Here is an 11,735-nt window from a genome sequence, read left to right on the forward strand (position 1 = left end):
AGTTTTTAGTGTGATTACAGATCATATTAAAATTCTATTAGTCTTCACTTAAGTTGTGAATAAGTAGGGTGGAATAATGGGTCCGTACTTTCTTGAACCCAAATACTTTAAATATAGCAGATATTTTAGGGTGAAAATACCCCCCTTTTTTAAACAACAAGAAGCTTTATTTATGTAACTACATGGAGTGAAACTATAAGAGGTGAAATATTCAAAGATTACTAATTTTTCCACATGGGCCCAAACTTTGAGTGTTGTTGTAAAACAGTATTTGTAATTGTTTTAGCTTTGCTACATAGTATAATTGAGACACTCAGAAGAGAAAACTTGGTGGCAAAATCTCTTTTTGTTTCTGCCTTGCAAATGATAAATTGTTAATGAGCACCTGTTACAATGTTAATGAAAGTGAGATCTGTATGTAAATAAAGAAAATTTAATAACTTAACAAGGTGGATTAAAATTCCCAACCTGCTCCTTGCTAATCTAATGCCAAACACCAAATAGTTGCTATCTAAGCAGGAAACTAGTTAATGTATTCACCTCCGTGTACTTTTCAAACTATAATTAATATTTTAAAAATTTATAAAACCGAAATCATAGGTTTGATTGTAACAAACAAAATATCTGACTTTAATCTACTACAAAAGGTTGGTGCAAATCCCCTTAAACGATACTAAAATGTAAACCACAAGGCAGCACTGAGGAATTGATTATGTTTAACTTCTTTTGCATTTGTCCTAATCACATTCTTTATAATTGTATTTAAAATGACTCCAAAATGGTTGATTGGTAATTCTGTAGCACAGAAGAAATACGGAATGAGAACATTGTTTCCTTGGAAGAAAAAAGTCTTGTTATAAATAACTTTCAAGGTATGTCCTCTGGACATTGGGTGAATATTAACACTTGACAAATGGACATTTGTTGGTTTAAACTAAAGTGAAAGTTATTGAAAGGGAAGAAGCAAGGCTCTTACTTCCTAGAGAAGAAACTTGCTTTCATGTGGTCTCTCTCATCTCCAAACCCCACACAGGGTTTTACAGTAATGCCCTTCCTCCCCTTCCCTCTTAATTCACACCCCACCAGGCCCTGTGGCTGCCCCAGGCAGACCCAATGGTTTCTGGGGCAGCTTTGGGGGGCTGAGGCTGCTGGTGGAGCCCCACAGCCCACTTAAAACTCAACCCTACAAACATGGCTTCATCAGGAGACCTGCATTGGCAGGGACTTCTAGAATGCCTTGACCCAACCTCCTCCCTCCAGCAAGGTTAACTTCAAACCTAGACCAGGTTTCTCAAAATCTCAAGGATCTCTCCACAGCCACTCTTGGATGCTGTTTCAGGGCTGCACCACTCTCATGGGAAAAGGTTGGAGGTTCTGGTCTGTCTCCTCATGTGCCACTATGGCCACACACCCGGTTTCTCCACATAACAAATTGGTATCTAAGTCCTTCCCACCAGTAATACACTTGTCTCCTTGGCTCCAGTGCTTTTCTCCCTGTTTTAGAAAGGTGTCCTGAAACACAGAGAACAAGGGGTTTCACCAAGCCCCCAGTGTAAGCCCACAGTCAACCCGTGATAAAAAAGCTGAGCGGACATGTAGGAATGACATCTGCAGCTGTCTGGGCTCTCATCCACTGGACCTTCTCCTTCAGCTACTCTGAATTTGGAGATCTAGACACAAACATGGGTGTTGGCAGTCCATGATCACTTGTGATGGGCCTGGTCAGCATCATCCCCCATCAAAGCAAACACCGCCCTTGTCCATGGGGAAGTGAGCCCCAGAGGAGATACCACAAATAACTACTTCTAAAAAAAATTTTGGAGAATATACTTGCATACTCTGTCCTTTAATTGGGAAGCACTTCACGGGTCTGCACTTAATCAAGATGGATACCTCATTAGGACATCTCCCAGGGAACCAGTTTAGCCTAACAACAGCAAATCGCAATGCTGCTGCTTAATTGGGACAATTTTTGCAAAGTCTCCTCTTAATGGAGACATATTGGGTCAGTGCCAGGAGTTAAGTGGTGTTAAATGAAATAGGTGCAAAACTCCAACTTCCTGTCTCTTTATATAAAGATTGTCAGCTAAAAATGTAAATAAATACAGGCTAAATATTTAGGAGTGGGGACTTATAGTTTCTTTTTTTTTCCCTTTTGGTTGCATAGAGTACTGTAAAGGAATGTGGGCTTCTTGGGTCTGTACTTAACCCTACCTTCAGTTCTAAGCTTGATGAGAAGAATTTCAGAAGTGTTCCTCCTGTTGTGCTTGGACAGCACATAGCAACTCTGGGTCCAGATCTCTGATTGAACATCCTGGTTTTGCCTACCATAGTCAAGACAAATTGTCACCCTCTACTTAGCCTTCCTGTAAAGGCATCTATACAACCATAAGAACAAGTCTGTATGGGAGCCAAGGCCTTAACCCTGAAGCCCTGGAAACAAAAGCCAAGGTCCCCAGTGGAGCATGCCAGACGTGCAATCACAGACATTTCTATGTTCCTGCCATCCAAGGACTTTTGTGCCCTGATTTAGGGTCACAAATATAACACTTCCACCTAAAGGACACAGAGGACCTACAAAAAGATGTGTGGTGGGAAAGATGTGTGCCCACGGTGGGAAACTTTCCTCCACTTCCATGAAGTCAGGTGTGTCCCACTGACACGATGCCGCACAGTTTGCTGTGAGCAGTGCAGCACCAAGTGCACCTCAGCATGGTGTGGTGGGAAGGCTGGTCAGGGAGATGAGGCCCTTGCTGGAGACTCTGGGCATGCCTGGTTTTGGCAAGTGCCATGGCAGGGTTCAACGAGTCAGGGTCCTCCTTCTCTCAGGTTCCCTCTCTGCTCACACAGAGCTGCAATCTTGCTCTCTTTACAATTTTTCTTCAGAAAAGCAGCTGCTGGGGCAGCATCGTGCTGCTCAGTACAGGGTTAGCTTCTGGGCAAGGCTGCTGACAAATAAACTAATCACACTAATGACAAGCACTTTCCCAAAATCACTCAGGGCAGTAGCAGCCACCAGCATGCTGGGAACAGGCACCCAGCGCATAAACCAAGCTCCTTTCAAAATACCTCTCCCATGACATGTTAGATTCCCCTAGATATTTCTGTGTTAACATTAACTGATGAACCAGCCTGAGAGGCATCAAAGCAGGTTTTTTCCCCCCCTTCATCATTAAGAGAAGCTGTTTTACAAGTATCTGAGCAATTTGAAAGATATAAAAGGTGTGCAAAAATTGTCTGTTCAAGACATTGACTCAGTAACCTGTAAAAGATGTTAGTTAAATACATTTCCTCAGGACTCCTACAGTCTTTGACTGAAAGTGTTTTGTACATAAACAAACAACAACGCTCCTTCCATCCATTAAAACCCACCAGGCACTTTAATACATCACAGCGTAACCATTTAGCTCAGTCATTTTTCATTGTTTGACCTCACTTTTAATTAGTGACTAAATTATTAATGCCATTTGATAGGAGACAAACTACTTGGGAGTGCTGCTGTTCTCTAGGCCAGCTCTCAGGAACTACACACTCAGATTTTGTACGTTTCAAATAAAACACAAGTGGCCAGAAGAAAAACAATTTACATTTACAGCTCCTACAAACCCAGCATCCATCAAGAGTTTGGTGCTTAAAAAAAAAAATCTCATGCAGTGTTATCAGTAGACTTTTAAAAATCAGCAAGAAAATATAAAGTTCCCCCAGAGAGAAACTCCCTGGAGATTTTCCAAGAAGTTCACAAGCTCTGGAAAAGTAGTTGCTGGATCCTGTAATCACAACGCCCAGGATCGCTTAAAGAAGTTAGCAGTGTATTTTTCCCAGCACAGCTTTGATGTAGAGGTTCCTAAGGAGGGAAGATGAGCCCACAGAAATAGGAAAGCTGAAGGTGATTTAAAGCCAGAGAGCGAGAGGGCACGGCTGCAGCAGAGACCCAGTGTCTGAGCCAGCTTAGCTGACACCAACAGGCACCAAATTGTTCCCAAGTGGGCAAGGTCAGGGTGTAACATGCCCGTTGCTGGGGCATTTGATTCCTTGTAAGCACTGACCTGGGTTCCCCACTCCTGGCACTTTCTCTCTGAGGGCACAGAGTGCTGTAGAGCAGCAATTTCTCTAACGCCAGGGCAAACACGACATCCTGCTCACGGAGAGGAAAACCTGTCGTGAGGTCTTCCAGAAAAAAGATCCGACTCACAGTCATTGTCATGAAGGAGATGACAAATCTGGGATCCCTGGGGCAGCTGTGGTAAATGGATTTGGTCTCCCTTACTAATAAAGAATCTGAGGCCAGGCCCTTTCCCTCCAATTAAAGCCAAGCCTGGGTGAGCCCCTGTAGAACACTTGGGCTGGATAAAGATGATCAGTCCCCACCTGCAGGTGCCTGTTGAACTCACCCCAGGGGTGTGTTTAGCCATCATCTCCTTTATTTGGGGTTTTTAGCTTTTCCCAGGACTGAACCATCTTCAATCCACAATGGCAGCCAATGTTCCAGGGCTGGTCCCCTCACAGAGCAGCCACCCAGCCCCGCACTGGCAGGAGCCCCAGGGGCATCTGCCCTTTCAAGGACATTTAGGAGCCAACAGCGCGGGGCTGCCTGGAGCTGGCGAGGGGGTCACGCCACAATAAGGTGTTAGTAAAACCGTACCAAAACCTTTCAAAAACTGCAACTCTGGAAGCTAGATAAGGAACTGGGGACACATTGAGGGAACGATTTCTCCAGCAACATTCACAGTCAGCAAGATCTCTTGCTGTGTTAGACAACTGTTTAGCTGTTTCCCGCACGACTTGTGGTGTTATCGAACAAGAATGTAAGTTTGCTGTACTGCTGCTAACAGGCAAAGCCATCAGCCCTTCCCACATCCAGCTCCCTTTGCCACCCTCAGGTGCTCTGACTCAGACCCGAACCTCTCCTGGGTCTCCCCTGTTGCAGGTGCGTGGTGGGAGCCCTGCACCCCTCATACAACGAGGGAGAGAGACACTCCTCAGCTGTTACGGCGTTCGCTGCCTATACGGAAGGCACGAGGCAAGTGACAATAATGTTTCTACTTACTAGATGAAACAGAAAACATGATCTCCATATTGTTCTTTAAAAACAGAACAAGAAATCAGTTTTCCAGCCGGACTGGCCTTTCCGCAAAGGGTGATGCCTGCCAAGCCCGTTTATTTGGACTCAGTTTTTCCCCAGAGTCTTGTGTCCTATCCTTCCAGTTAAGCCATAAAGTTTCAAATTCTTTGCCATCCAAACTCAGGCTACAAAAATTCACTGAGTTAGACTTTAGCCTGCACTGCTGTTGCTGTCAAGTCAGAATGTGTTTTTATTTCTAAGACATGTGTTCCTTCTGTTTTAGTAGGTCTCAAGCAGTTATTTTCACTTACTCCTAAGACATATAAAAATCGCTATTTCTTCTCCCCCCTACCCTAAAAATGACATAATCTCCCCTGCATGCTTTCAGTGTAAAATAAGCAAGTGCATATGAGGACTAATGGCCCTAAAGGAGCTGGCTAGATCTACTCACTCAATAATCCATGCTTTCAAAAGGCCTGATTTCACAGTTACAGAGACACCCCTGAGCAGTTTTGCTGTGAGAGTGAGCACTCGTAGCATCTCCTCTTCTCTCGATATGCTTCAGCAGCTCCCTCTAATGTCAGTGGGGACCCCCATGTACAGCTCCAAGAAAATTAGACAGCATCAGACAACATCCTGCCCTCAACTGCACATCCACAGCTTCCAGTGGAGGTAATGAGACCATCACGGCATCCCAAGGGATGGAAGCTGTTTGGGAGGATGAGATGCTGAGATGCTCCTGGGAGCCAGCATGTCCATCTCACCCTGAGCCCCGTCTGTGGAGAGGGTGAAGCATCCATGGCGGATGCTGTTGCAAGGGAGGGATCCCAGGGATGGAAGCCCCTTCCTCCTCACCAGCACTGGTCCTAATGCCAGGAGAGAGAACTGCAGGACAGAGGCTTGTAGCATAAATCATCCAGAGTCCTTGAACGAACCCCCCATTCACATTCATTTCTAATCTGCCGATGCCCTACGTCCAGTAGTCAGTATTTTAAATTGTTATTAAATGTCTTTGGGGGGATTATAATTTGTATGCCTGATTATACAATGGATATACCTATCTATCTCGTGGTATCACAAATAGCCATACCATAATGATGATTGAAATATATAATCCCCCCAAAGATGGTCAGAACAATTTAAACTTCCCTCTGCTTAATTAAGAGAGTTAGGGGATTAGGTACATGCTTTAAATGGAGGGGAAGGTTTGGTTTATGTTTTTAAAACCCAGTGGAGTCACAGGGAACTGGCAAAGGATAAGTTAGACTGCCTTGTCCATCCTTGTACTGTCTTGTACAGGTCTTGTACACACAGACCTGCCTTTCTGTCTGCCTGACAGTGGGAGCATTTTCTCCTTCAATGAGAATAGGAGAACTCTTTTCCTCCCTTCTTCAACCTTCCAACACCTCCAATGACTTCTCAGCATCTCCTAGGGAAAGCTCCTCAGCACCCAGCCTGATATCGTCACAGGTCACATCCTTGTGACCACAGAGTGCTCCTGGTTTGCATTGCTGGCCATACCCATCTATGTGCTGATACCTCCTGCCCTCTTCCTAGCATGGAGTGACAACAGCTCCATCACCTGTGGGTGACCATGGGGGATGAGGTTTCTTCAGGTGAGCTCCAGAGCTCTGTGCGCAGAGGAGGAACGTTTCAGAAGACATTTAAAAAACCAAGCCAAACTCTCCCAAGTTTTCCTTCCTTCAGCAGATCTTGGACCTGCCAATACTGTGCCAAGCAGAGGTGATCTGTTTGTCTTCTTCATGCTGACAATAAATCCAATCACACCTTGGATGGGGAAATAGAATCAATTGAGTCCCTGCAGCACCGTCCTCCCCTCAGCTCGGCAGCAACCCCCCTCTCCCTCATCAGCCATGCTAACAGGGAAAACCAGGCAGATTTCACTCCCTGCATTTACCTGCTGATTACAGAGCCATCTTTGTCATTAGGGGTAAATTAATCAAGAGAGGTGAATGTTTTCGACAAGCTGCACTGTTTACTTCGAAAAAGGAGAAACAAAATTAGTGCAATACAGGGAGAGCCAGACACTTGCAGGGCACAGTGAAGGAGACAAATCCTTTGGAAAGCAAAATCACTTACATGTTATTGCTGACTCCGAGCACAGCTTGGGAAGAAGGATCCCTAAGCAGGCAGGGAGCTCTGTGGGGTGCCAGTGAAGGAGTGCCTGCACTCCTTCCCCATGGTCCCTGATGCAAAGACCCCGTGCCTGGGAAAAGCAAGACTTTCATGCACAAGTACCAGGGTTGCTTTGGCACCCTGATGCTCACCTCTCTCCTCTGACCACAGATGCCAGGCTGGGATGTTCCCAGTTCCTTTGCACACTTTAGTCACCCCTAGGAAGGGTCCTTCTTTCCAGTCCTAGCCAAACTCTTCGGCCTGGGAAAAAGGCACAGAGACATTTGCAGCCATCCATAACTCTCTCGGTCGGTCTGACCAGATGCAGCTGAACCATCGTCTAGTTAAGAGGAAAAGATCAACCCGGATTTAAGAGGCAGCAAGGCCTCCATAACTCTTCCTTGGAGCACAGCCTGGCTGAATTTATGCTCTGCAGCATGGCAGCAGGAAGCAGATATAACTCGCAGTAATGGTACTGCTCCTTCAGCGAGGGAGGCTCCCACCCCAGCCCTTTACAGGAAAGTTTTGGGGCCACACCTGAACTCCAGGCAGGATGTCCCAAGGTGTTGTGTGAAGCTCCTGGTTCAGATCTGCAGGGCCTGTAGCAGGGAAGATTTTTTTTTTTTTCCCTTTCTTCTTCTTCTTTTTCTTTTTGTCTTTGAAATCTTGTCAGTATATCAACACACTTGATAAGGGCAGTGTTGTAGTTACACTTCTTTAATTAAGTGAATAATTAAAAAGAAGTTGATCATCAATTAGTTAATTAAATAATTAATCCATTTTACTTTCATACCCTTTTTTGTTAATCACTGTGGCTTCGGTAATGAGCCTCCTATGGGTTGCTAGGCAACCGCCTCCTCGTTTAAACAATCAGCAGCTGCCGCCCGTCAGCCCATGTGAAGGGATGCGCAGGGACAGGGCCCTGTTGGGCCCGAGGGTTCGAACCTCGCCTCCGGCACGTCCCCCACCCCAGCCGGTGCCTCGTGAACCAGCGGGGAAAGCAGAGATTTCCCCCCCAGAGCCGCTGGAAAACCAACGTCCGTGCGCTCCGCCGGTGCCCAGGCCGCAAGGGCGGAGAGAGACTGCTACCGGGTAGTAGGCAGAAGGGCAGGGGATGTAGTGCCACTCCTCCCGACAGGGACCGTCCCCACGCCTGACGGGCGCTGGCAGCGCTGGAACGGCTTCCCCTGTCTACACCCGGTGTCCTCCGGGGAACACAGGCATCCCTCGCCCCTCAGCAACCGCCCCATGTCTTTAGTTTCTCCGAAGGAGCGATGATGCCTCCACGGTCCTTTCCCCGGCGGTCCCGTAGTGGGGGCAGCCAGTGCTCCCCTGCTGCAGGAGGCAGCTCCCCTTCCCTCTGCTCTCCCTCTCTATTCTCCCGAGTTTTGGTTGGGTTTTTTCTTCCTCTCTTTTTTTTTTTTTTTTTTTTTTTTTTTTTTTTTTTTCCCCTCCCTCCTCTGTTGCCAATTGTTTCTCTGCCCCGGGGCCAACCTGTAAATGAGATGTTACATCTGCACCGAGCTAAGTAAACACTTTATAAATGAATAAATAAGTGAATAAATAACGAAATAGTAATATCTGCGCCGAGCGGAGCCAGGCGTGGTGGCTCGGCCGGAGGAAGCGGGGAGCCGGGTCGGGGTGTGGGGAGAGTGCCAAGAGGGACCCCCCGCTCCCACAGTCACGAACCGCTGCCACGAGCCGCTTCCCAGGAGGATTTGAGCCGGCTTTCACGGAATGTCCCCCCTGGCAGCGCAATGCCAGCGTGCCGTCCTTCTCCCAGCGCGCCCCACTCCGGATCGTGTCCCGGGAGGGGCCGGGGCTCGGCAGCTGCCCCCGGGGCTCCGGCCGCACCGCCCGGCACGGGCCGACCCCCGCTCACCCGGCCGGGCTGAACTTTGTAATTATAATGGATAACGAGAACAAAGGCAAGAAGCACTCATTGAGTAACTGATATCAATTATGGAAGCAGGCTTTTGAGTCTGGAATAAATGATAGGGGAATTGGCCTGAGAGGGAGTGGGAACAGACATGTTATTATTTACGCCAGATTAAGAAAAGTATCCAATTTGCTGGTCATCTCCTTCCGCTGGGAATCGGCATCAATTTTATTATTGTTCCTCAGATTTTAATATTCTCTAAATGAATTACGATCGAGCTAGGTAGTTAGTCAATAGTTTAATATAATTAATTAACTTCCCATCACTTGGTTATCTCTGCTTGGGCCCCTTTTCTCCGGTCGGCCTCTCTGCAGGGCAGCAGTTTGGGGTAAATAAGGATGCAGGCTCGGCTTGGAGCCGGGCTCCGTGTGTCTGTGTGTGTGTGTGTTGACTCTTTGGTGTCTAGATTTTTTCCACTGTTCCGTGCATTGTACGACATAACTAGAACTGAAGCAGTACATTTCTTCAAACAATGCCTCCCCGATTCCATTTGTAATGGAATTGGAGGGAGAAAATGTAATTGTGTGTTAAACATGAGGCAGCCATACATGAAGATAAGCAGGGCTGAGTGACTGGATATGGAAATCCAGCGCGGGGACTAGATACTGGAGGTCTATTTTGGAGTTAAATGGCTCATAAAAATAGGAGGCTGGGGTTTATTTATTTATTTGCCCCGGTATCTATAGGGCTGTGCATGTGGAGCTGAGTTTTGGGGGGGAGAAATGCGAGGGAAAAGAGTAGGGGGCTGGTGGAGGCATGGTTGCTGCTTAGGGAGGGGGATAGGGAAAGGGAGAGCAGCCAGCCCGTGGGTCGAGGCTTCCTGCCCGGGGACTCGCTGCCTGATGTCCCCCCTTTGGCAGGTATCACTTGGAGCCGACCCCTCTTGGAGCAACTTCTGCGGCTCAGGTCAGGACAAGTGTGATCGGGGTTTCCCTCACGGTTTGAGGGGACGGGGGGCTGAGCAATGGAGCGCTCCGGGGGTGCGTAACGGGGACCTGCGGGTGCGCAGTTGGGGGCACCCAGGGAACCCGGGGATGCGCACAGGGAGCGGGATCCCCTCCCCATGAGGGACCGCAGGCGGAGCCACCCCGAGATCCCGCAGGACGCCGAGCCCAGTCCCCCTCGGGGTTCCCCGTCCAGTACCGCCCTGGGCCAGGCTGGCGGGACCGTTCCGAGGGGGGACCCGGTGGCCGAGGCCGCCCCTTCCCTGCCAGACATCTGGGAACGTCGTTAGGGCCGCCCCGCTCAGGAAGTTTTTCACACTTCACGTCTCATTAACCGCAGGTCTCGGATTCCTTGGGAAAGGGGGACAGGCGGGAGGGCGGCGGCGGCCGCCGGCCAGGGACGGGGGGGAGCGACCCAACTGCTGGGAGAGGCTCGGGGGCCCCAGAGGGTCCCGCACCCTCTGGCCTCCCCCCGAGGCCGAACTCCACCGTGCAGAGTCCCTGGGTGGCCGCCCTGCCCCTGCCATCGAGGTGACGCTGGGGGGAATATGGGTCAGAGAGGGAACCAGACATGCAGGGGGGACCCTTGGACTAGCTGCAGGCACCCCCCCGCACCTCCCCGACTGGGCCCAGCCCCCAGTGCGAAAGAGCCTGGGCTCCCTTTTCCCTCCTCCGCACCCCGCAGGGGTGCCCCGAGGGTCCGCGGGGCCGCAGCTGAAATCACAGTCCCTTCTCTTCCCGTGGGCTCGGCAGCCCATCCTCTGTGGGATCCGGCATTCTGGGGAGGGCGAGGACCTCCCCAGCATCTTAAATGTTTGAAAAAGGTTTGTTCTGTACTTACAGTGAGCGAAATTAAAAAGAAACAGTAAAATATTTGAAAATGAAGTGCATTACGTTTAATAAATATAAAATGAACAAAGGCTGCTATATTGCCAGCAATATAATTTCTTGCCCAGGGGCATTAATAAAGACTGAAAGGTTTGGAAAAAAACAATATTTTCTATTAAAATTCTACGGTGCGTTTCAATATTAAAAGGATAGGTGATGAATTTTCAGTGTTACTCAGACGGGGTCAGCGACTAATTTCATTTCTTTCTGGTCAGCATTCTGTCGATAATTAATCAAAAGCAGAGTTTCTTAATGAAACACTTTTCATAAGGTGATAATTAGCAGGAAAGACGCGGAGTGCAGACAGTCACTGGTAGCTGTCTAATAACCAGAATGAAATCAGGGCTGGGTCCAGGGAGTTAAGCAAGAGCTCAAAAAAAAAATTATAAAAATAAAAAGGAAGAAGAGGAGGAAAAGAGATGGGGGAGCCGCCTTGTGCAAACTCCCGGGAGAGGGTTGTGTTTTTCAGCCCACTGCTGATCGCTTCTAACACCCGAGTTGGTGTAATTTCGCCTCCCGTGCCCCGTGGGGCGCGGAGTGGGCACACAGCCCCGCGACCCGGACCCACGCTGGGGGGCTCGGAGCGAAGATATCCCTGCACACACCCCCGTCACCCTCACCCCATGCATTCAGCTTCAAGGCAGAAATCAGTGCAGAGGACACGGTCCCCACCCGGGCCTTTCCCCGCCTCACCCCGTAAAAAACGCGTGGAAAGAGTAAATGAAGTTAATGAAGAAAATTAGTGGCGATTAGTGAAAGCTCCGGG

Source organism: Pipra filicauda, unplaced genomic scaffold, assembly GCF_003945595.2.
Source record: "Pipra filicauda isolate LSUMZ 115617 unplaced genomic scaffold, ASM394559v2 scaffold129_size2064235_pilon, whole genome shotgun sequence".
NCBI lineage: Eukaryota > Metazoa > Chordata > Aves > Passeriformes > Pipridae > Pipra > Pipra filicauda.